Raw genomic sequence first — 27,367 nt, 5'->3', positions numbered from 1 at the left:
AAATATCAAGTCACAACTGTCTTACCTGCCCGAACATGAGCGTGACATTATACATACAGTTATTCAATTCTTCCCCCACTCTGTTTAACGATGTGTCATCATGTACTAATGTGTTACAGCATGATATTGATGTTGGTTCTGCTGCTCCCATAAAACAGCATACTTATCATTGTCTTGTAGGGAAGAGAGAGATAATGAAAGGAGAGGCTGAGTATCTGCTGGAGAATGGTTTAGCTAAGTTTGTAACGCCTGACCATTTTCTCCAGTACACTGTGATGGCATTTGGTATGAAGAATGCAACTGCCACCTTTAAGTGTATGATGCACCTGGTGCTGGGGGACATACCTCGATGATGTGGTGGACAGTCTGGCGGTAGTGTTTAAACGATTTGCCGAGGTGTTGCTGACCCAGGTTTTCAAACATAAACATCAGATTAAACATCAAGTAAGACCATCTGTACATCCATCTCAACATTGAAGGAAACAGTCCTGGCCACATGGATCTTCTGGGGTTCCTAACCACCCGGATGGCAGCCTTTTCTCCCAGCTGAGGTCGAGAGGAGGATCCAGGTGCACTGGGCTGGTGCTGAGGGGCTTAAGAGGAGCTTCTACCCTTTGGCCACTGGGATCCTGGATGGGATTGTTACATGGGACTGTCCTCTGTGGCCATACCACAGAACATGCCTGTGAAAACCTGCGTCAAGTTCAAAGCAGTGTTTCATCAGCAAAAACATGTGGGCTGCGTTTCATGGAGTGCTTTTTGGACTACTGTTGGTACTCATTGCTGTAATGCCTGCACCTGTCTGTCTGGCCAGAGCAGTCAACATTGATGGAAAACAACTGGAACACTGAGTGATTGGGCTTGGGACAAATGCTGGCTCATGGCCAGTTGATGCTCCTACAGTGAGTTTTCATCACAACTTACTGGGATATTTTGCAATCTATTCCTCTGTCCTGCGGCACAGACGAGCCCAGGTACCAGAGCGAATCACTGCTCCAGTGGACCCGTCATCTGCCACCACATTTCGGAGAATAGCAGGTCCCCTCTTCATGCTGATCCTGCTTTCCGGAGATGTTCAGCTAAATCCTGGACCAGTGACACCTGGAGTGCTGCAGAACATCGATGCTGATTTGTGCGAGAGTGTGTGTGGGACTCCTCTGGTGCCAGTGAGGAATGAGCAGCAACTTTCTGAGCCGGGCTTCTCCCTTAACAGACTAAACTTTGTTAACACCAGGCATGATGGCTCCATGAATAACTTTTAACTACTGGGCTGTGGAAACCTTGATAGGTCCAGTGTGTCTCTCACAAAACCTGCTGCTGACGCCACTGCGTGTCGAAACCCTGCAGTGAGGAAGCAGAGGTTATTCAAAACCTTCCAAACTGTCAATCATGCAAAAGTCATATGGGACCCGAAGCTGAAACCAAAGGGGCTATTTGGTGGACATTTTAACATCAGAAGCATTACTGCATAGAGCAATCAGCTAACTCATCTTGTGTCTGACTCAAATCTGGACTTTCTCTGTCTGGCTGAAATATGGTTGAAACAAACAACTCCTGCGAGTGTGTTCACAGTACCCGGATACCAGAAGAGACAGACCTGATGGAAGAGGAGGAGGGGTGCTTTTTTATGTGAGAGACAACATCAGATGTGAATGTGTGGTTTACAATGTGGGTAACACGTTAGAATCTGTTGGGATAAAAATAATGTAATCCCAACAAAGGTCTTTTAACATCATAGGTGTCTATAGGCCCCCTTCTGCAGATGGCACTTTCTATGATCAACTCACAGAAGTCTTGAAAGAGTGCAATCTCAACAAAGAATTATTACTTATGGGTGATTTTAATGTGAACTGGGAGGATAAAACTAAGAGGAAAAAAACTAAAAACGATCACAGAGAAATTCAAACTACAACAACTAGTAAAAGGCCCAACAAGGATTGCAAAATGCTGCAGTACACAAATCGATCTGATATTTACTAACAAACCAGAAAGAACAACTAAAAGTTATAATTTAATCACTGGCTTATCAGATCATAACCTGACCATATGTGCAAGAAAATTGACTAAAAGTAGATTTAAGACCACAGCAACTAAGACAATGATCCTTCAATGCATACCCAGAGCTAAGCAAGAAGAATTTACTTTTACACAGCTCCTTTCATGATGACTGGAAATGTGCCATTGTCATGCCTATTTTTAAATCTGGAGATTACCTTGAAGCCAGTAACTACAGACCAATAAGTATACTGCCAGTACTCTCACTAGGTTGCTGAGAAAGTTGTCATTAAACAAATGACAGCATTTCTTAATACAAGCAATTTTGGTCTACATTGTATGCAATTTGGCTTTAGAGCAAATCATTCCACCGAAACTGCTACCTTGCACTTAATAGAGCAAATTAACTCAAGACTTGACAAAGGAGGAGTAGTTGGTGCTGTAGTTTTAGATCTGCGTAAAGCATTTGACACAGTCAATCATGATGTTTTAATATCGAAACTCTCTAAATTTAACTTCTCATCTGGAGCACTGGCATGGATGTCTTCATATTTATCTAATAGGAGACAATGTGTTAAAGTTGGTGACTCACTGTCCAGTGACATGAAGTGCACAATGGGTGTTCCACACAGGTCAGTGTTAGGTCCGCTATTATTTAGCCTATATATTAATGATCTCCCTCAACAGTGTCATGATGCAGAACTACAAATGTATGCAGAAAGGATCACACATTGGCTTGATCAATCATGTCTGAGTCTAAATGTAAACAAGACAAAGGGCATGTTTTTCTCTAAGACTATGGTACAACCTCCTAATGCTGATATTTTCATACAAGGTGAAAAAGTTACTGATTTTAAATATCTTGGTGTGACACTGGTTCCAAATTTGAACTTTAAGAAACATGTTAAAAAAAACAGTTAAAACCATGAAGTACAACTTAGCAAATTTTAGACATATTAGAAACTGTCTCTGTTGTATGTTTTTTGTCAGGGACTACAGAAGCAAATTAGCTTCAAGCTAACTCTGGTGCAGTGCATATTTAATGTTTCAAACTGCACACTGTCCCATTCAATAAATAAATAAATAAATAAATCAAATGCACAGACCCAGTCCGCTTTGCTTCCACATTGCTGATGATGTGGGCTGCATCACATATGATCTTCACAGTACAGAACAGTAATTCGCTGCAGTAACTATATTGTGAAGTACCTTTCATGTGTAATACTACTATTTAGGCCTACCTGCACATTAATATTGTGGAAAGACTTCCTATTCACATAAATCTTTCATTTACTGAAGGAGCTTTGATAGGAATATGAATTCCATCTATTGATTTGGCTAAGCTTATTCATTGAACTATTGTTGTGATGTCCTTGTTGTTCATGGTCAAGTTATTGCATAACCACACCGCTAAGCTAATGTTAGCATGCTTAACACATGTTACATCCAGTAACTAGGCCTTGCATACAACTAACCTCTTCCTAACCTGGCACCTTTAGGCTACACCAATTGGCTTTAAACAGAGAACCACACAGTTAAGAAGTTTAAAACCTAGCTTTGCAAACTTTGTTTCAGGCAGCACATGTGGTTCAAGACACTACATGGTCTGGAAGTCTCTGTGACTTCAAATATATTCTAAAGGGTTCACAAACTTTCAAGCAGCACAGCTACAGTAGTAGACTTCAGTAGGTTCAGTGCTTGGGCACTGGTCAGTTGGTTGTTCTGCTAATGCTACTGTAGGTCATTTATTTCATGGTCTTTCTGATATATTTCATATATCTATATTTCATCATACATATATATTTGATCATTATATTTATATATTTTATTATAGTTCACTAATCAGTGTAAAATCAAAGAAGCAAGGAACACCTATTTTTCTGAACTGATCACTAAACAAGGTCATAATAGAGAATCGTGAATCCTTTTTAAAACAATAAATTCTGTGATTGGTTAGTTGGTTAGTTGAATTCTCCCCAGAGAGATGTGAAGAAATTTTTTAATTTTTTTTTTTACAAAATAGTGGAGATTTGGCAGCACTTTAACACTGAATTCAGAGCTTGATGTTGATTCCTGCCCACCTTCAACAATAATCCACTTCAATGAAATCTCTGTCAGTCCTGGAATGCACTGTTGCACTTTCAAAATCATCCATCTGCCCTTCAGACTGTATTCCCACTTGGTTTTTCAGACGGTTGGTCCAGATTTTAGCCATTATTAACTGCTCTCTGTCTACTGCTATTTTCCCCTTATGTTTTAAACATGCTTCTGTTTACCTTTTCCTAAAGAAGCCATCTCTAGATCCTTCTGTTTTAAGTAATTCTATTTATTATTTTTATATTTATTTATTTTCCAAGCTGCCATTTTTATTGAAGATTTTAGAAAAAAATTGTCTCCACTCAACTGATTTCTTTCATGAACAACAATCAAATTTTTGAAAAATTTCAATCTGGTTTCTGCTCCCTACACAGCACTGAGACTGCTCTGGTCAAGGTCACCAATGATTTAAAGCTTGCAGCCACCACTGGCCTGTAATCCATTTCAATTTTCCTTGACCTCAGATCAGCCTTTGACACAGTGGACCATAATATCTTAATCAGCCATCTGAAGAACTAAGTTGGCATCAGGGATCAATCAATCAATCAATTTTTATTTATATAGCGCCATATCACAACAAAAGTCATCTCAAAGCACTTTTCTCATAGACCAGGTCAAGACCGTACTCTTTAATTTACAGAGACCCAACAATTCCCCCATGAGCAAGCACTTGGCGACAGCGGTAAGGAAAAACTCCCCTTTAACAGGTAGAAACCTCAAGCAGAACCCGGCTCTTGGTGGGCGGCCATCTGCTTTGACCGGTTGGGTTGAGAGAGAGAAAGAGAGAGGGAAAGGGGGAGGGGGGACAGAAGAACAACAATAATAACAATAACAATAAGTACAAGCATCAATAGCCAGGGAAGGATGCCATCAGGACTGTGAAGGACCGCGAAGGCTCGGCCCAGGATGTGGTTCTGGATTCATTCTTCTCCTATCTGTCAAACAGGTCCTTTTCTATAATGCTTGGAAATGTCTCCTCCTCTTGTGCTCCTCTCTTTTGTGAGGTCTATTTTGGGTCCCCTCTTATTCACTGTATACATGCTACCCCTGGCGGCAAATCATGCATAGGAATGACATCGATTTCCATTGCTATGCAGATGACACCCAACTGTATGTCCTGTTAAAACCTGGTACCACCGATGTTTCTTGTATTATGTCCTGACTTGCTGAAATTAAAAATTGGATGTCCAAAAATTTCCTGAGGTTGAATGTCTCCAAGTCAGAAGTGATTATAATTACCCCCTCTGGCCCCAGCACTAGCAGCATTGAAAATCTCTCCTCTGGTTGGGGTGCCTTATCTAATATTGTTCTTAAAGAGGATCGCAACTTAGGTGTTATTTTTGACATAGAGTTGTCTTTTGATGCTTAGGTGACCGAAGTGTTGCAGTCCTGCTTTGCCCAATTGAGACAGCTAACCGAGATCAGGTCACTCCTTTCCTCTGCAGACTTAGAAAAGGTCATCCATGCTTTTATCTCTGCCAGACTTAACTATGCAATGCACTTTATTCTGGTATCAGCAGTCCGTACAAAATGCTGCTGCCAGGCTTTTGACACGTACTAAGGTCAGGCTCCTGCTTATGTCTGTGATCTGCTAACTACCTATGAGCCTGATCGCTGCTTGAGATTCTCCAGCAGGTCCCTACTAATGGTTCCAAAATCTCAACTTGTCACTAAAAGTGACCAGGCCTTTGCTGTGTGGGACCTTGAGCTGTGGAATGCCCTGCCTGTAGATCTCAGGCAAGCAAACTCAGTGTCTTCTTTTAAATTTCCTCTAAAGACTCACCTTCATCTTATGGCTTTAAATATTTAAATTGTTTTATTTTGTTTATATCTCAATTTTTTGGATTTTATTTGCTAGTATTATCTGTTTTTATTGTGAAGCACTTTGTAAGTTATTATTACATATTAGAGAGAACAAGATTTGTCTTGTTGTCTTTGACTGCATCTGTCAATGTGGGAAAGATGTTACATCTCTTTTTCAAAGCTTATGTCAAGCTTTCCTTAAAGAACCAGTATGTAGGATGTAGGATTTAGTGGCATCTAGCAGTGAGGTTGCAGATTTTAAACAACTGAATACTCCTCCTCTGCCCCTCCCCTTCCAAGCATGTAGAAGAAACTACATTGGCAGTGAAACTTGCAAAAAACGCAAGGGGCCCTCTCTAGAGCCAATGTTTGGTTTATCCATTCTGGTCTACTGTAGATATATGGAGGTGCAACATGACAGCCTCCATGAAAGTGGACCCACTCTCTATTTAGATATAAAGGGCTCATTCTAAGGTAACAAAAATACAACCATTCTTATTTACAGGTGATTATATACTATTGATAACATACTTATGAGTATTATATTCCATTTCTTTTAAGATGTAAAAATGCATTAAAGTTTGCCTTCTGTTTTGTATTTCGGTTTAATAATCAAACCAAATACTGTTTTGATTTCAGCATGCAAACGTTTGCAAATAAATTACGATTCATCAGTTTGAGTTTTAACTTGCATCCTTTTGACACAGCAGGCCCATCAAGAATTCAATTTCAAGTTCAGTCTGAAAGTTTCAGCTGTGAGAAAAGCAACAGAAATATATTTTTGGGATTTTTTTTCCTGACAAAGTTACAGAGGTGGCAAAGGAAAGTGTGAGAAAATCATGTTCTCAGTGTGTCCAGGTGACATAAACAGCCAACATACAGGCCATGACGCACATGTTAAATGTGACTGCACACACACACATGCACTACAATGACATTTGCAACATCAGTTATTATCAAAACACGCTGTATAACACACCAGCAGTGCTTTGAAAACTGCTCTCATATCTTTTCTAACTCAGCTGAGAAAAATGGCAATGGGAGTTTAAAAGAGAAGATATGTATACACACACACCAGAAAACCTGAGACGAATGAAATTCTGTGCTGCCCAAGCCATAGTGAGCTGCAGAAAGGAGATGAAGAGAGTTGAGTGTTGAGATTAATGACAGAGGGTGATTATCACTTTGCTGGGAGTATAAGCATAACCCCCTCTCCTGAATAAGACCTTTATGCTTACATGACTGCTTAAGTTCACACACACACACACACACACACACACACACTGTATATACAGGCCGATTAATACGCACACCTGTTCCCCATTAAGCTCTACTTTCAACTCATTAGCAATTTAACTCAATGGTGAGATGTGCTCATGAACCTTCAGGGAAATCAAACCGTTTTGGGTATTGCCATGGAAACTGATAAAGTCCTAAGACCCTTGGATCTAAGTGAACATGATTTTTTGTGAAAGACATCGAAGATAGAGAGGCAGACAGAGAGACAGACATTGATCACAATCATTTTGAAGGTTAACAGAGTTACAGCATCACATGTTTTTTCATCTTTAAAATTTCTTATTATCAGCTTTCCTGTTGCATTTCCATCCTTGTTTTCATTTTGGAGTGGTTCCTCTCACTGCACAGATGGAGTATTGTATAAATCTGATAAAGAAAAGCCTGTCAAGGTTATGCTGATGTCATCTGGTAGGCAGCAATAAGGCGATGTTTGCCTCCTAGTATATTTTCCTTCAAAGAACTCATTCATTGTACATTTAGGCTTACATAGTCAAGTATAATGTAAGTAACTTTATTTATATCGACCCTTCGAGTGCAGAGACGTCACAAAGTACTTCACAGAAGAAATAAAGCATAAACATACATAGTGACATAAAACATAATAAAAACAGAATTAAATAGAAAATAGAACAATTACATAAATACAAGTCTAAACAAATTGGTCTTGAGCTGCTTTTTAAAGTGTCCACAGATCTTAAGTCCAAAGGGAGAGAGCCACAATCTCAAAAGCGCAGTCTCATTTAGTTTTAAGCCTAGCTCAAGGAACAACCAGCAAACTCTTATCAGAGGACCTTAAAGACCTGCTGTTGACATTTGTTTGTCTACTTTGTGTCTAAATCTGCATTAAGTTTTTAAGTGTAATAATTCCACACTTGGCGATCATGTTCAACAACATATCAATAAAGCTCATAGCAGTGATCTAGACTCTGATGAATATTTGTAACCTTGTAAGTGCAACAGAACCACACAATCCATGGCATAATGGACTACACATGCCTGCATTCCCAGTTTACAACCGTGAGGATTTGCTGAGTCTCCAACACACAAATAAGACTCCTCCAAAACATCTCCTCAGCTCTCCTGAAATGATCTGCTTCTAAAGGAGAAAGAAAAACAGAGGAGCCAAAGGGCGGAGTAGGAACTGACTCAAATGGAGGGGAAGTCAATTCCCTCTCCCAACAATAACCCTATCCAACATTCACTCACTGCAGAATAAAATGCACAAACTTGCTGCACTTGGGGAGATAGATTGCTGCATATAACTACATATATATATTCCGACGCAGCGCTAGAGCGAATCAGTCGGACGGGCATTTGATTTTTGTTGTATATCCTGTTATCAAACAAGTTGAACACAGCTTTGGACGGAGCGGACCACTGGTCCAGTCCTCCTGCCGGTTAATAATGAACGAATTTGGTCTTTGGAAACGGAAATGATGTCGGTGTTTATTTGCATGTAGAGCGGGGAAGTGAGATCTGATCACAAGTGGAGCTGCCCACTTGTGATCGGATCACCCGAGATGCATGTTAATACCAGGTGCAAACAGGGCCTATGAAACCTGAGTCCTTGGTTGTTCACACCAAAGTGTGAAACCCCACCCATGGACTCAGGTTAACAAAATTAGAGAATCCCCTCTTTTCACTCTTTCCCCTCAATGTTGCTGCTGGAGCAGCTCTGCTCAGCTCTCTGCTCTCAGGTGTGGCCCTCTCACAGCAGACACACACAGAACTCTTTATGACAGAAGATGTGAGAGCCTGCCTAAGACTCAGTAACTAAGTCATCTAGTGCCAGCAGCTACCACACAAGTCTGCTGGCTGATGTAACAAGTACAGGAGCCACAAAGCAGAGTTAGCTTGTGGCTAATTCTATGAGGACTGCATAAAGGAGTAACCTGGGCCCTCTGACCTGCATGACTGGAGCATCGTCTGCATCCTTCAGCCTTGGAGCCAAACTCATCTCAGCCTGACTCATCCATGTATTCGCTAGCTAAAAAACAGAATACCACAAAGCATCTCTCTCCCTCCATGGACTCGGTAACAACTGGGCATAGCCTAGCAACATATAGTGTGGCATAGCACAGCTAAGCAAAACTGTTTAACTCAATCAATGTATTGTACATGTATTGATTTTGGCTAATGTTATTCAGTGAACTATTGTGATGTCTTGTTCATGGTCAGGTTATTGCATAGCCACACCGCTAAGTTAACGTTAGCATGCTTAAAACATGTTACATCCAGTAACTAGGCCTTGCATGCAACTAACATCTTCCTAACCTGGCACCTTTAGCCTACACTAATTGGCCTTAAACAGAGAACCACACAGTTAAGAGGTTTAAAACCTAGCTCTGCACACTCTGCTTCAGGCAGAACATGTGGTTCAAGACACCACATGGTCTGGCCTTTTGTCTCTCTGGTTCTCTCTGTCAGCCATATTGTCTGTATGCCATGTGCTCAGTCACCAAGTGACTTCAGCCATCTTGCCATTGTCTTCCCCACACACACAAACACACACACACATACACTTGTATATAGGTACATTTAGCTAGATTAATATTGTGTGTTTTGCTCTTTTACCTTTTTGTCAAATAAGATATACATGTTGTGTGTTTTAATGTTGTACAAGAATGAGTTTTGCCAACCTCTGCTCTGCAAAGAACTCCAAAATCCTTCAACCTTAACTAGCTATTGATATGGTGATTTTGTTTATAGTTATTAAGTTAATTATTAACCAAAATTCCAAATTGATAGATTAGTATAGTTTGAGACTGAATTGGCTATCTTTTTCCCTGACTCCAGGGTGATGCCCCATTATTATTAATTCTTATTAATAATTAAAGCTGCAAGCAGCGTTGGTCAGGACCTCGCACTCTGGCCCGTCGGGATCAGATCATTTTGCTTTTTAAAAGTGAGGGATATTTCTTACAAGTGTGGTGTGCTTTTATTTTGAATGTTTGATTGACAGGATGAGAATTTTCTGCACGGTGAGACATATCTGTCTTTCTCACACCTGTGTCATCAAAATTATGCAAGTTTTGGGCCCATTCACTTGAATTTCAATTAGTAAATTGAAAACTCTTAATGAGTTTGTGTGTATAGTAAAAAAATTATTTTCATCACATCTATTTTTAGAAAAGGAAATCATTTTAACCCACATGACCTGGTCAAAGTTTGATTGACGTGTATTGTCAGGTGTGGAGAGACAATGAGTAACTGCAGCTGGACGCAGAAAAATACTCACATATTTGAATGGAGAGTGAGAGCGAACCCACACCTTTTTAAACATTTACTGCTTCCACATAGTTTTAGATACAAACTTCATTTGAACTTTAAATGAGTTACGAGACTTTGACTTACAAATCTTGAATTTACAGGTTTTTTCTATCTTTTATTGTTTTTGAGATATTAGAGTGTGAGTTTTAAAGTCTTTTCTTGCTCCTCCTGTGATTTTATAATGTGTGTATGCAGGATGTTTCACAGTACTGAGGGAGTGACATCACCAGGAGCAGTTGCAGAGGAGGACCCTTTTTGTGAAATCTCCTCATAAATCCCATTACTTTGGCCAAATCTTTCATTAAAAATCATATTTTTTGGTAGGAAATTTCGTTGAGAATCCATTGATACAGGTTTGAAAGTGGTCAGACTTATAGTTTAGAAGTCAGAAGCCTCTGTTTGACACAAAGTTCATGCCCATAGAAAGAAGAAAGAAGAAGACATCAGATAACGAGAGTTAGATACAGCTTCTCTCTCTCTGTCTCTTTGGTCGCTAATTTCATCTCTGATGGTTAAATGTCTCTCTGTGTGGCTGTTGTGTGAATTTATCTCCTTAACAAGAATGCAGCAGAGATATACATTTATGTTGTGGGTAACGTTAGTTTGCTTGTTGAAGTTACAGTGAGCTGTCTGGACTCACTCATTCATGTGGAATTGATCCTGTTTTTAATTGAGTGGTTGTTAAGTCACCTGTTCATGTTGTATGATTAGTGTGCAGGAGGTCTGGCTGCTGCTTCTGACAGTTTCTTTAGTTTGTTTTTAAGCTGAGCTGTATATTGAGTAATAAGCTTAAAGTAACTAGAATAACAAGTGTTAACTAGTGGTGTAACTGATAGTTGTTCCATGATTTGTACGGATCACCCCCCACAGTTTGGCAGGTATATGAACTGCGGATTAATTGCAAAATTTAATGTCTCATTTAAGACAAAGTAAACAAAGTGCTGTAAGTACAAGTCATGGGCAGACAGCGTGTTGCTAACAGGGATTTTGAAGGGTAACAATCAAACCAGCATCTAACGGGTCCGAAGTGACATCTGTAGGTATGTTTACACGCTGTTTGATTTGCTGCAGCTGAGCAGCTAATTAGCATCTAGCTGCTAACTGACGTTAGCGGTGAATGTTTGTTTGGTGGCTCGTTCAACAAGCTTCAGGACAAGACGTGTGTTCATGTTTCTAAGTTATCACCAAGTTTTGATGATGTGGACAGAGGCTGTTTCATTCACTACAGTGTTTAAAAGAGGAAGATATGAGTTTTGGATTGATCTCTCTACGACATTCCTACGGACCGTGGCAGCCATATTAGTTACATAGGTGGTGCTCTCAAGCACATTTTGGCACTTTGGGGATTATTTTTTACATTTTATCAAATTTTTCACCAGACCTGATGTGCGTGCCGAATTTGGTGAGTTTTTGAGCATGTGTAGGGGGTCAAATTTATGTCTGAAGTGGCAGAATAATAAAGAAAGAAAGAAGAAAGAAACAAACACACGCAATACAACAGGGCCTTCGCCCTTTGGGCTCAGCCCTAATGATTCTCTTGATAATCATTAATTATTGCTGATAGCCAAACTTGTAGCTAAGGCCCAACACCTATGCTCCTACAAGAGAGAGAGGTCATCTCTGTATTACAAAGGGTTAACCTGCAAGGCTCCTGGCCCAGATGGACTCAAGGGGAAGGTTCTAAAGGAATGTGCTGGGACCTATTTTCACCCAACTGTTCCATATATTCCTCAACTTAAGCTTCATCCCCCAGGCCTGGAAGACAGTGACCATCATCCTTGTACCAAAAGCATCTTTTGCCAAATCTCTTAATGACCTCAGTCACTGTCACACCTCTACTTAGCAAATGTATGGAGCATATAATATGTAAAGAACTCTCATCTCATCTCTCGAGGTGTTGAACACTCACTCTCTTGGATAAAGTACTCTGTCATCTGGACAAAGCCAACACTCATGTCCGCATTTTAAGGACTTTTCCTGTTTTAATATAGTCCAGGCCCACCTCCTCTTAAAGCACCTCTGTGACCTGAACGTTAGCAGTGGTTTGGTTCTTTGGGAAATGCTGAGAGATTTACCTCAGCGTGTCTGCATCAACAACACCCTTTCTGACTACCTTGTCCTGAATACCAGTGTCCCTCAGGGATGTGTACTATCTTCCCTGCTGCTCTCAATATATACAAATGAAGTACAGTATAACAGCAGTGATCTATCCCTTATTAAGTATGCAGATAATATGGCCCTGTTCTCTTGTCAGCAGGATAAGAACAGCGCTTCCTAATGCCACTACGTCAACTGCCTCGCTTCCAGGTTTGGCAACAGCTTTTTAGACCTTAATGTCACCAAGGCCAAGGAGCTGTGTCTGAGCTTTATTATTACGCCACTTCAACCCTTAATTTGACCCCTAGGTGGCGCTGTAGAGCACCCCTATAGGTGCTCTATAGCGCCACCTATGTATCTAATATGGCTGCCATGGCCCGTAGGAATGTCGTAGAGAGATCGAACCAAAACTCAATTATTTGTCTTGACAAGACCTACAAATCATATGCTGACACCCCTGACCTAAATCCAACAGGAAGTCCTCAATATGCCCATCAAAGTACGACTTTGTGCCAATTTTGGACCCCCAAGAAATGCTATCTCCTCCGAGGGCGTTAATGGTATCAGCTTCAAACTTTAATACATGACTTATGACACTGTGCTGAACAAAAGTTGTTAAAAACGGTTTAAGATATTATAAGCCCTGAAAGTTGTAGTGCCACATCACACCTTACAATGTAAACCAATGGGGAGGCAATCTCTAGGCATGGACTTTGTGTCAAACATGGTTCTGATGTCTAAACTATAAGTCTGACCACTTTGAAACCTGTATCAATGGATTCTCAACGAAAATTTTTACAAAAAATGTGATTTTTAATGTGGGATGTGGACAAAGTCATGGGATTTATGAGGATATTTCACAAGAAGAGTGACATTCTCCTCTCCAACTGAGAGGGAGAGAGAATGGGGGGGGGGGGGTGAATGGAGCTCATTGAGTGAGAGTGAAAGTTTAGTAAAATCAAAACTAAAATTTGTAGCTCTGCACAGCAGTTTTTCCTTTGTTAGGGCACAAGCACCTAGCGGTTTGCTCACACTCTAAATTCAAAAATTTTCTGTGTCCAGCTGCAGTTACTTATTGTCTCTACACACCTGACAGTACACATTTCAATCAAATTTTGACCAGGTCATGTGGGTCAAAAGTCTTTACTTTTCTAAAAATAAACTTGATGAAAATTAGGAAATTAATTTGTTTTACACACAAACTTATCAAAAGTTTTCAAAGTATTAATTGAAATTATAGTGAAAGGGCCCAAAACTTGCATAATTTTGATGACACAGGTGTGAGCAAGACAGACATGTCTCACCCTGCAGAAAATTCTCATCCTCACACTGTTGAGTTTTGATGTTTTGCCATGACACAGGAAGTTGCTATAAGTTTATTGTACATGCTCCAATCTGCACCAAACTTTACATGTTTACCTGCTGATAGACGTAACAGCAGAGCAGAGGAGAGAGACTGAGATAGTGATGTAACCAACCTGCGTGCTGGCATTTGACATGTTTTTTTTCTTCCAGAAAACAAATAATTTTAAAATATTTGTATGAAACAAATATTCATAAAGAAACAGCTATTCATGCTTTGCTGAATAACGTATTTGTATTTGGGCTCATCACTAATCGGCAAAATTAAAAACAACTTGTTTTTTAAATATATAATTAGTTTGCTGTATTTTTGAGACCTGCATGCTTTGGTATTCAATGGGCCTCCTGCAAGAACGCAGGTCAGGAGATTTGATTAGTAATACTTTAACACCCCTAAACTACCATATAAGGAGACCTATTCCGCTTCTTTTGTGAGCATGTTTCACCCAAGATTAAAAAAGAAGTGCTTACTTTGCTGAACTTATACTCCTGCTATCAGAAATCAGCAGACAAAAACACACTATATTTTGCAGTGTCAGTAGTCATATTAGGGGCCCCGAAACAAACAGAAAATAGTACATCTGAGAGCTGATACAACACAAGCAGGGATCTAGTCAAGACAGAACAACAGTTAAGAGAGTTTGATGAATTCAACCTGGAACACTTGAGGTTTAGGATAAGGATATGAAAATGTTCTTGCATGAGGCCAATGACTGTGCCCAAAATTACTCCATTTGCTATGTTGTGCACTGTATTTACTTGCTGCCATTTTATTTGAGTGTCTGTATTCTACATTATAGTGCCCTAAAAAGCACATGTATAAAAGCACATAATAGGTCTTTTTCACAGCAGACATTTAGAATTGTCATAGTATGAAAAGCACAGGTATTACTAATAACATTGACGATGGCTCTGTTCTATCCTTGTGTCCCAGTACACCATGACAGTGATCCAATGCCAGGACCCTGAAACTGAAGCAGTTAAATGGAATTCAGCCATCATTAATCTGATTATTTACACCTGTGCTATTCATACTGTGACATGTCAAAATGTCTTCTGTGAAAAAATCCAATGTTCTGTCTTTAACTGATATGTAAATTAACAGTGACGATCAGTGATGGTGCAATATAATGATGATTCATAGGCTTCTAAAATTTCAGTTTAAACCTGCATTGAGTGATTTTTTTGGCCACTTGGCAGCAGCAAAACAAGAACACAACACTGACATATCATCCTATGAAGTTGATATGTGTTAGCAAACAGTTGTTTATTTGCACATCCAGCACATACTGTATATGGCAACATTATAGCAGCTTACAGCTGCTGCTGTAAAATATAAGCTATTATCAATATGAAAATACTGATTTAGGACTGCCTTAAATCATTACTGTAAAGTAAAATATTGAGTGTTTAGAGAATAATGAATGAGCGGATGCAAAAAGGATCTCAGACACAGCTTGGCCTTTCGTGAGAACAGTTCGGCTTGCCAAACACAAGTGAAATTAATGGTGTTAATAATGGCTCCATGTGTCTCTGTCATTGCCCTGGTACTGTGCATGCTGCCACACTGACACACCTAAAAGGAACGGAGTCATTGATGTTATTGTTTACACCTTTGCTTTTTCTGCTATGACAAGTCAAAATGTCTGCTGTGGCAAAAGGTGTAATTGTGCAGAGTAATTTGATGTTACTTCTTTTCTTAATGTTCATACAATTCTTCTCATAAATAAATAAGATGCAAAAACCCTCTGTAGGATACTTACTATCTGATTTTTAACACAACTTTCCTCATGCCAAAAACAATATTTGCAATTGAACTTGTGCACCCTAACATTTCACACCTGTTCAGCAGAAATGTAATGTTTTCTGACAATATAAAGGATTTTTTATTATCTCTACCACATCACATTCACACAATTCTCTCTCTCTCCCTCCCCGTCTGTAAACATTGACTGAGGAGGACACATTGCATGCACAGAGAAAAAGGGGTCAGTCAACATCAACTGTATTTACTGGGAATTAAACACCAGCATCTTGGAGGCCATCTGGATACTTGCACAGTGCAATGAACTCGCACCTAGTCTTTCTTGGAGCTTGTTGGTATTACAAAGTCAATAATGTTTTTCATTTCAGTCTGTTGACAGCAGAGACTGCCGTGTGGAAAGTTGACAATGTATAGATGATGACAGATGGTTTCTGTAAATGGCTTGACTCATATTACACAACTGATAGTTTATTATTTATCGACTGTTAATTTTGTCTGTTTCAAAACAACAACATGATTGAGCATTTGGAATTAAGGCAAAACATCAGAAAATGATCTTAAGAAATATATGAAACTAAATGTTTCGTTAAGCACTGACCTGGTTTGAATTTTAGAGCTGAAATATTTTAAACATTTTCCTTCATCCACTTTCTGTACAAACATCTAAGTAACGGTTTGACATTTATATGCCCACTTTAATTAACAGCTCGTTTGCCCAGGAGCCTCAAGCTCCTCCAGTGTTATCTGCATCCAATGATAACTTATAATTGCCCTCATTATTGCTGCCATAATGTTGTAGTAGGATTATTAATTTGTTTAAATGGAAGGCTGATAAGTTACAGTTAGACCTGCTTTGTAAATGCTTTTAAATCAGCATTCCAATCAAATACTTGCAGCCTGAATTAATACTGAAACAATGTTGCTAGTAAAACAAAAAAATCCATGAAAAATCAATGCTATCTCAGCAAATACTCAACCTTTTTAAATTAAACATGTGTTTTCAAAGTTTATCTGCAGGATTGAATGGTGAAAAGCAAAGTGATAACTGTAAAAGCCTTTAAATAAATTAAAGCATTAAATTACATTCTCAACAATTGTTAAAGCCCCCCTCCACTTGAAAATGTGTTTTTCTTCTTGTTGGTTCAGTTGGATGTTGTTCTCTTCTCTGTGCAGAATGATATATGTGCAGTTTGTTTTCATATTCATCTGCTGAAGGAGGAAAGTTTCTCTGTGTTCACCTTAAACCCATATAAACATGGAAAGAGGTTTTTATTGCTGTAATTGCTCCTCCTGTTCATACTGGCTATAGAAAAAACAAAGCATGGAGCTCATTCAGGTAATTAAACTTAAATGTCAGTCATTTAAAAAGTAAATACTTAAACAAGTAGTGCCGGCTGTCTGAACATTGTACACAAATAAAGACATGAAACATAAAAAATATTAACATGCTCATCTAATGCAATATGTAACTAAACTGTCCAAGTGTGTAATTATAAGGGTTTGTAGTGAGTGAGTGAATGACTGAAAAAGTGACTGAGTGAATGACAGTCACTATGAGTGACGAAGAATAACTCAGTGAGTAACTGAAAACTGTGGCTAAGAGACTGATTGTGTGGTGGGTGAAAGGGTTTGCTGACTTATATCAAGTCCCACTCAAAAATCCATTAGTTTCTTTAGTAGACTTAACACACAAGGGTTGATTGATGTCATCTTTTTCTTATGACTTTCTCTGTCTTCGGTGACCGGACTTTGACACAGACAGCAATGGGACATTATCTAAATAAAATGAAGTCATTTGAAGACGTTGGCATATAAAGATTCAAGATTCAGTTTATTGTCATTTTCTTGTGTATTTGCATACACGAAAAAAAAAAAAGAAATGCTGGTCCTCCCAGCCCACAGCAGTGCAACAACAGAAAGGATAAAGAAAGTACATGTCTCAGTTCGATCTAGACAGCTCTTCCATGTCAACGAGTGACCAGCACTGATGGGGGAGTGAAATAATCCATTTTACAGTCCAGACAACATTGGGCAGCATTATTGTTGAAACTGCTGGTTTGTATGGGTTAACAGTTAGCCTAGCTTACACTCCTCCATGCTTGCCCAGCTTCCGTGTCCTGTTGCACTGCTTTCAATGTAAAATGAAACTTACCTTGTAATTTGAAGCACAAGAATCACAAATCCAGCTCCACTCTCAGAAACGTGGACTTGCCACTGAAATGAGAGACTATTTTAGCAACAGTACAGATGTAGTGTAGTGTAGATGATTTTGCCTATGCTGCCAAGCAAAGCAAAAAGGAACTCATTGACCTATTGATTTGCTGTATGAAGACAGGTGAAAAATCATACTCCACTGTCCAGGCAGACATGTGCCAGCTGTTGTAGAGAGCTGCTGCCAGCTGCTGCTGCTGCTGCTGCTGCTACCACTGGAAGTTGCTACAATAGTGTGATTGCTTGCAGTAATCACACTAATTATCAGCCTTGACCTACAGTATTACATACACACATACTGACACTCACACAGTTTAGACATGGGGGTGAAAGGATTGTTTTTAGTACAATCTCAAAGAGACACTACAGCATCATAGTGTGAAGCTGCCCGTTCTCTTTTATTCAGTATCTACTGATCATCACTGTCTGTCTCTCACCCCTCCTCTCCCTTTCCCTCCCCTCCCTCATTTTATGACCCACTAATGTTCTGTTCATATTCTTATATGAATAGATAATGGGCAAAAAGCAAATCTCTTCATTTGCATGCAATACAATTAAGACCTTTTAAAACAATGACAAAGGGAGGGAGCAGCAACATGTCAGTCAGCCTCGTCAGTGAGAAGGCAAAGACAACATCGGCAAACCATTTTAACAAAAGTAATAAAACCCTCAGATTGAATTTCCTCGCTGCCATCTGGAAAACCCAAGTAAACCATAAACCAAAATAAGTACAAATAACAAATACAAAACCAAACATTTAAACTCACAATATGAAATTTCAGGCACTAGGGGTCTCTCAATCAAAACAATAACAAAAGAAGGAGTGTGATAATGGTGTGAAAACAGTGTGAAGTAGCATGGGATCGTGGGAGTTGTTTTCTTCATTGTTAAACAACCAGTTTCTCCGGGTTAGGATTACTCCAGTCTTCATTGTTCAGGATGTTTTTACCGGGAGCTGAATTATCTGCAGAACAAACAGACCTAGTGATTAAAACAGGTGAACAACACTGAATAAAAGTTTCATGTAAAAAAACAAAAAAAACACAAAAAAAAACAGTGTTTCTCTGACACTGTTTGGCTGGCACCAGACGTCCAGTAGGGGCTGTTAGCTGAGCTGCTGCTAACGTTTGCTCAGCCTGTTTCTGCTGAACATCTGGATCATCTGGATGTAACTTCATCCAGATGATCCAGATGTTCAGCAGATTTCTACCAGGAGCCGAATTATTCCTCTCCGAAAACAAATGTACACAGGGATTAAAACCGTAAAAATACTGAATAAAATTATTTCACATTAAAAAAATCAATGTTTCCATTGTGGCATACAGCCACAACGCCGATGTATTATCTCGTAGGTGTATGATCTTTGGTAGACTCCACTGTGGCAAACATCCGCAATGCTGATGTATTATCTTGTAGGTGTATACTCTTTGGTAGACGCAATTGTAGTGGACAAACACAATGCCGATGCATGCATCTTGTGCACGTATACTCTTTTGTAGAGGGGTATGATACCATTGACAGATGACCCAATGAAACGGACCTTGATTAAAATTATAGATTTTAATCAAGTACACAACTCAACAAAATATATAACATAGGTCTAGTTGTTTTTAGACATTTTAATACGGAATAGTTACATACTATAGCTTTAACTAAATAAAACAAATCCCCCCATACTTGGTCATTTAATTGGTCATTTTAACCAAAAGCTTAAAATCAGGAAATGGTTCAGTGCTTCCTCCTAAACTGTGGAGGGAGGATCACAGAAGGAGGTTTGAGTTGCTGTTGCACGCTATGCTAGTTTTTTGGACAATTTTTTGGTTAAAGGACTTTGATTTTGGATTTGCAGATATCTGGACTTGACTGTAGGAACTGATCGTTTAGGGAATATTGTGCGAGAATATCGACAGATGGCCTGTATAGGTCCAGAATGGTATTCTTTCATGAAATCCTTACCAGTTAGGATGGCGGGGAGGGAGGCAGACAGTGATAGCTGCAATAGCATGGAGATGAGTGAGGAGGAGGCAAGTAGAGATGATGGTAGGAGGGATGATGAGTGGAAAGAAGTGGGGAGGAAGTCGACTCATCGTAAGAGAAAGAAAAAGGACGAAACTAGTTTGGGTGAAACCGAGAGTGAGGAAAAGGGAGAGGAAGGTGAGAATCTGAAGGCAACAATACTAAATGTAGTGGAAAGATTTGAAGGAGAGGCAGGAGTAAAGAAACCTGTAAAGTAAAGACCTGTTAAAACAACAAAACAAAAATCATAAGAGCTCAAGTTGGAGCAGTGAAATTTGCAAGGATTCTGGGAGATGGAAATCTGTTAATTGGGTGTAATAGTGATGTGCAGATGGAGAGGGCAAAGAAGCTGGCTACTGTTGGAAAAGTCAAGGTGTCTAAAGTGGTAAAAGTGGGAGAGCACAGGCCCAATGGCGACAAGGGTGTGATATCTGGAGTGCCCCTTGGTGTTAATATGAAGGATCTTGTTGAGAACTTGCGGGTACGCAACAGTGCAGTCAAGGGTGCTAAAAGAATGACAAAAGGGGGTGATAAAAAGGAAACTGAAACAGTTCTGGTAGACTTCGATGTAAAGGATATCTCAAGGGAACTATATTTTGGATTTGTTAAATATAGTGTAAGGGAATATATTCCAAAACCCATGAGATTTTTCAACTGGCAAGAATTTGGGCATGTAACAAAGGTGTGCAAAGGAAAGAAAAGATGTGCTAGGCGTGGATGAGAACATGAATATGGAAAGTGTGGGGAAGGAGTACAACCAAAATGCTGCCACTATGGAGGGAAACATAGCGTTGCATATTGAGGTTGTGAAGCAATGAGACGTGAGGCAGAACTCCAACAAATACGAGTGGAAGAAAAAGTATCTTATGCAGAAGCAGTTAAGCTGGCTAGGTAGGAGAAGCAGTAAGGCCAGCCAAGTCGCAAAGGACAAATGGCAATGGAGGCAGAGCAGAATGATAAAATAAGGGTGTGGCCAGAGAAAAAGAAGCTGGTGACTTTCATTGCGGGGTGATAATCGAATCAGTAATTCTCATCAGCAGTAATCAACAGGACAACATCATTTGTCTGTGCTTTCCAAAACTGTTGGGCGGAGCTTCGTGGCCGGCTTGCACTGTGCAGCAACAGTTTTGGCGTCTGGTCTATTTTTTCCGCAAGCCGCGAGCATGGATGTATTATATCAGCTGGATTCCAAGCTAAAAATGGTCCATGACTGTAATGTCCCTTTAATGTCTTTGCAATATCAGTCAGCGCGCTCAAGTCAATGTTTTATGTCAAGTCAGGGGGAAAAATTCAAGTAGTCAGATTTGTGCTGGTCCTACCACACTGATACTTGAGTGGAAGCAAAAAAAAGTACGAGGTCCTCTTCTCAGGTCTCGGTTCCTCACTCCTTAGGTTAAGAAGAGATCTCACTGGGGGCTCGCCATCTCCCATCCACAGGGAGAATCCAGATCCAGTTCTCTAGTTCTCAAAAAAACCCAGCCTGCATGAAGACAGGACTGTTATTTTCATGACGTCACTACTTTTCTCTAATGGCCATAGTAATATAATAATTCTCCACACATTACTGTAGCACAATAATGATTAAATGAATTCTCTCTTTTAACTGTACAGTTGTTGTTGTTTTTTTATCTCAATGTAAGTATTTCCCACATTTTATACATTTTTTTCAACCTTTTTATACATTTTTAATCAACCTTTTAAACATGAATTTAATCAACATGAATTTTAGCTGTTAACCCATGAATTATGATGTTTTAACTTTTAGTTATAAATGAACTTATCCATCAGTTTCATCATACAAGGTATCTCAATATAACTACACACACACTATCAAAATAAACATCATACCTTACTCCTTCTAAATTATCAGAGCAATAATATTCAGTTTTTAACTCTTAAGATAGTTAACAGAAACAGTGAGCAGCAGTGATAAGCCAAGTTCAAGCGTTTATGGAGCACAGACACGTTTTCTGCCACCTCACACATCAACTCACAGTGTGGCTAATACAGTTAGCATGCGCTGGCGCTAATTAGCTCGGCAACTCACCAAGAGATAATGCCAAAAGTACTACTACTCCTGGCTCGCGGACCCTCGCACACCTCTGACGTCTTCAGAAGAGTATATTATCTCATGGATATGTTAATAATCGCTGTTCTAACTCTCTATTTCTCATCCACTCCGACCGCTGCTGTTTTACCCGCACTGCAACTCACTGACTTCTGCGTAAAGAGAGGGTGGGACTTAACTCCCTCTAACCAATCATAGGTTTGCTCTAGTTGATATGACAAATAAGGACTGTGTGTGTAAAATAAGTCATTGACAGATTGATTAACAAATGAAAATGAGATAAATAAGGAAACTATAGAAAAATAAAGATATAATTGGACCCAATTCTCTACTGGGTTACAAGTACTTTAACACGTACACTGTTTGCCTGTTACAACTTGTCGTGGATTTAGTCCTGTTCGGGACATGTCTGCAGGCAGTCATCTCAGTCAATTGCGCCCCGCGCAGCGCAGATGTACGTAAACGTACATAAATATATATTCACGTATATAAATATACATAAAAGTACATAAATATACATGGACGGACATAAATATACATAAATCTACATTCACGTACATAAATATACATAAATGTAGATAAATGTATGCATGCAGTGAAGAAAGAAAGCAAGAGGATAGAAAAGAAAAGAAAAGAAAAGAAAAGAAAAGAAAAGAAAAGAAAAGAAAAGAAAAGAAAGAAAAAAAGAAGCAGCAATATATACAGGCTCTGAAGCAACCAGGCTGCCTGAGCCTCCCATACCAGCACGACAGACTAGGCCAGATCTATGCACTGGCAGGGCCCCCCGGTGTCATGCATCGCGAGCTTGAGCTCAGCTGTGCACCGCGAGCTCGAGCTAAGCGGTGGACCGCGAGCTCGAGCTCAGCCATGCATGACACCTGGCGGCTATCGAGGACTCCCCTCGGCTGCAGACCGAGGCGACGGCTGCCGCATGCTGCCGCGGTGCATCAGAGCCTCCACGTCTCCTGTGAGGGAGTGTGGAATGGAGATTGATGGCAGGAGGGGGTCCTATTTATAAACTCGGTTCCAAGCCTTGACGCTGTCATTGATGACGTCAAATAAGCACTGCTGTCAACTGACAACTGATGACACATCAATATGGACATCCTCCGTGATGTCACATAGCCGTCACGACCAACATAAGATGAAATGAAAGAGTAAAATAAACATCTGAAACTCAAATTCATTGATAAATAGAATATTTCTCACAACAACAGGTGGAGTTAAGGGAAGCTTGATTGATGCCAATCACAACAGCTCCTCTCATAAGCAGCAGGCAGTTTAATGAGCCAAGAGCTCCGGAGAAAACTCTTCTTCCCAAGATAAAAAAAAATATACACTTCCCTAAATATGACTATACAGCCCGAGCACACCGAATATTAACAGACAGCACCCACATTTATACAGTATGCCAAATATGCTTTGGAGGTAAGATTTGAATTTCGGTCGCAGGAGACACTGAAATTCCTGTCACCACGTGCAGTGTGCACATTGTTAGCAGACAATTAGCATATAATGTACAAAATATTACATGAAACCAGCAGGTTCTTGTAATTATTCCTTTTACACAAGTAATCAACTTTAAATCATTCCCAAATTGTGTCAGTAATGTTACCAGGCTGTATGATCTGTAAACGGTGTAACTTAGGAAAAAATTGTCATAGAGTTAATATTGGATCATGAGGATGTCTTGTCATACTATGGGAAAACTGATGTCCTCCTGAGTGATGTATATCTCAGCAAAGGAGCAATTATGTGTTCTGATGTCAATTGTAATGGACATTTCTCACCCCAAAGCCCTCTGTGCTATGTGTGATGGTATTGTGGGAGCTGTGTATGAGGCCGGAAGATAATACTTTGCTTACTTCTTCCACCACCGTAAAAACTTGTGTTATAGTATACAACAAAATACTTATAACACGATATAGGCTAGTTTTAGTGTTATAGTGATGTGTGTCTGTGGTGCTGCATTGATTGGTGCCATTGATATTAAGTGCTCCTCTTCTCCAGATGGAGGCAGTGTGGGCCAGACTAAGCAGCATTGCTTTCTGAGGTTTCTTCCTGGAACATGAAGCTGTCACAGCTGTTTGTTGTAAAGTGTGCAGAGGGTAAAAAGACTGGGTCCCGCTGTATCGCTCAGGCTGCACTACAGCGTCTATTCACAGGCGCCATCCAACTACTGAGCGGCACGGGGGCTTTGACCTGCTCCGTTTCCGACCTGGGCCGGTGCACCCCTCCTCAGACCACCTGGTGGTCCCGAGCTCCCCCAGGAGCACCATATCCATACCCAACTTAGTGCGGACACCCCATCGACATAGTCCGCTGCAGTTCAGAGCTCCTGAGCTCAAGCCATCCTCCAGCCTCAGCCTCCCGGTAACTTGGGTTACAGGCGCGCGCCACCGCACCCGGCCAGAGAAACCTGATTCATCCGAGTTTTGGGATTTAACAAAAGTCATGTCGCCAACAAGCACGTTCCAGCGCCATCTAGCTTCCAAAATGCCAACTACAGTGTTGAAGGTTCATCAAACAGGTCAACACTTTCCCAAAGATCACTCACTGATAATGTCTCATGTTTTGAATAAAGATACATAGTTGTATAACATATGGCCAATTGCTGTTTTAATCTATGCTCATTATGAATTTATTCATATCATCCTATATACATACAGACGCTTGACAAATTCAAGGAAAAGCTGGTCCAGGTCTGAATGCTTGACCCCTACAGTGAGCGGATCTGGTGGCTCTGTTATGCTGTGGGGGGCATTTTGCTGGCATGGTTTGGGTCCACTTGTCCACTCAGAGGGAAGAGTCACTGCAAATCAACACAAAGTTGTTCTGAGTCATCACCTTTATCCTATGATGAAACATTTCGTAATGGGAGAGTTGAAAAGGGAATGGCAGACAAAACAGGTAAATGGAGCCACCAGGAACGTTTCAGGTAAGTTTACTGTACCAAGTTATAAAACATGAACATAAAATGCAGTGCAATTATCATCAGTATCTCAAGATTTCACAGTCTTTCAGCAGAACTTGAATTGAAAGTGTCCATGAGTGTAATGTCCCTTTAATGTCTTTGCGATATCAGTCAGCGCGCTCAAGTCAATGTTTTATGTCAAGTCAGGGGGAAAAATTCAAGTAGTCGGATGTGTGGTGGTCCTACCACACTGATACTTGAGTGGAAGCAAAAAAAGATACCAGGTCCTCTTCTCAGGTCTCGGTTCCTCACTCCTTAGGTTAAGAAGAGATCTCACTGGGGGCTCGCCATCTCCCATCCACAGGGAGAATCCAGATCCAGTTCTCTTGTTCTCAAAAAAACCCAGCCTGCATGAAGACAGGACTGTTATTTTCATGACGTCACTACTTTTCTCTAATGGCCATAGTAATATAATAATTCTCCACACATTACTGTAGCACAATAATGATTAAATGAATTCTCTCTTTTAACTGTACAGTTGTTGTTGTTTTTTTATCTCAATGTAAGTATTTCCCACATTTTATACATTTTTTTCAACCTTTTTATACATTTTTAATCAACCTTTTAAACATGAATTTAATCAACATGAATTTTAGCTGTTAACCCATGAATTATGATGTTTTAACTTTTAGTTATAAATGAACTTATCCATCAGTTTCATCATACAAGGTATCTCAATATAACTACACACACACTATCAAAATAAACATCATACCTTACTCCTTCTAAATTATCAGAGCAATAATATTCAGTTTTTAACTCTTAAGATAGTTAACAGAAACAGTGAGCAGCAGTGATAAGCCAAGTTCAAGCGTTTATGGAGCACAGACACGTTTTCTGCCACCTCACACATCAACTCACAGTGTGGCTAATACAGTTAGCATGCGCTGGCGCTAATTAGCTCGGCAACTCACCAAGAGATAATGCCAAAAGTACTACTACTCCTGGCTCGCGGACCCTCGCACACCTCTGACGTCTTCAGAAGAGTATTTTATCTCATGGATATGTTAATAATCGCTGTTCTAACTCTCTATTTCTCATCCACTCCGACCGCTGCTGTTTTACCCGCACTGCAACTCACTGACTTCTGCGTAAAGAGAGGGTGGGACTTAACTCCCTCTAACCAATCATAGGTTTGCTCTAGTTGATATGACAAATAAGGACTGTGTGTGTAAAATAAGTCATTGACAGATTGATTAACAAATGAAAATGAGATAAATAAGGAAACTATAGAAAAATAAAGATATAATTGGACCCAATTCTCTACTGGGTTACAAGTACTTTAACACGTACACTGTTTGCCTGTTACAACTTGTCGTGGATTTAGTCCTGTTCGGGACATGTCTGCAGGCAGTCATCTCAGTCAATTGCGCCCCGCGCAGCGCAGATGTACGTAAACGTACATAAATATATATTCACGTATATAAATATACATAAAAGTACATAAATATACATGGACGGACATAAATATACATAAATCTACATTCACGTACATAAATATACATAAATGTAGATAAATGTATGCATGCAGTGAAGAAAGAAAGCAAGAGGATAGAAAAGAAAAGAAAAGAAAAGAAAAGAAAAGAAAGAAAAAAAGAAGCAGCAATATATACAGGCTCTGAAGCAACCAGGCTGCCTGAGCCTCCCATACCAGCACGACAGACTAGGCCAGATCTATGCACTGGCAGGGCCCCCCGGTGTCATGCATCGCGAGCTTGAGCTCAGCTGTGCACCGCGAGCTCGAGCTAAGCGGTGGACCGCGAGCTCGAGCTCAGCCATGCATGACACCTGGCGGCTATCGAGGACTCCCCTCGGCTGCAGACCGAGGCGACGGCTGCCGCATGCTGCCGCGGTGCATCAGAGCCTCCACGTCTCCTGTGAGGGAGTGTGGAATGGAGATTGATGGCAGGAGGGGGTCCTATTTATAAACTCGGTTCCAAGCCTTGACGCTGTCATTGATGACGTCAAATAAGCACTGCTGTCAACTGACAGCTGATGACACATCAATATGGACATCCTCCGTGATGTCACATAGCCGTCACGACCAACATAAGATGAAATGAAAGAGTAAAATAAACATCTGAAACTCAAATTCATTGATAAATAGAATATTTCTCACAACAACAGGTGGAGTTAAGGGAAGCTTGATTGATGCCAATCACAACAGCTCCTCTCATAAGCAGCAGGCAGTTTAATGAGCCAAGAGCTCCGGAGAAAACTCTTCTTCCCAAGATAAAAAAAAATATACACTTCCCTAAATATGACTATACAGCCCGAGCACACCGAATATTAACAGACAGCACCCACATTTATACAGTATGCCAAATATGCTTTGGAGGTAAGATTTGAATTTCGGTCGCAGGAGACACTGAAATTCCTGTCACCACGTGCAGTGTGCACATTGTTAGCA

The 27,367-nt window shown here is 40.1% G+C and overlaps 1 long non-coding RNA gene across 1 annotated transcript; it reads right to left on the bottom strand.

Annotated features, from left to right (window-relative positions):
- Window positions 1-24,910: 24,910 nt before the first annotated feature.
- LOC137185312 (uncharacterized) lies at window positions 24,911-26,940 on the bottom strand. Its single transcript, XR_010928823.1, has 2 exons — window positions 26,251-26,940; window positions 24,911-25,304 (listed from the first exon to the last, which is right to left on the bottom strand). It is a non-coding gene; the product is annotated as an uncharacterized lncRNA (long non-coding RNA).
- Between the last annotated feature and the right edge of the window lie 427 nt (window positions 26,941-27,367).

This window comes from Thunnus thynnus, chromosome 6 (genome assembly GCF_963924715.1).
Source record: "Thunnus thynnus chromosome 6, fThuThy2.1, whole genome shotgun sequence".
NCBI classification, from domain to species: Eukaryota; Metazoa; Chordata; class Actinopteri; order Scombriformes; family Scombridae; genus Thunnus; species Thunnus thynnus.
The sequence above is the reverse complement of the archived record's forward strand: the minus strand, read 5'-3'. Positions and strand labels throughout refer to the sequence as shown.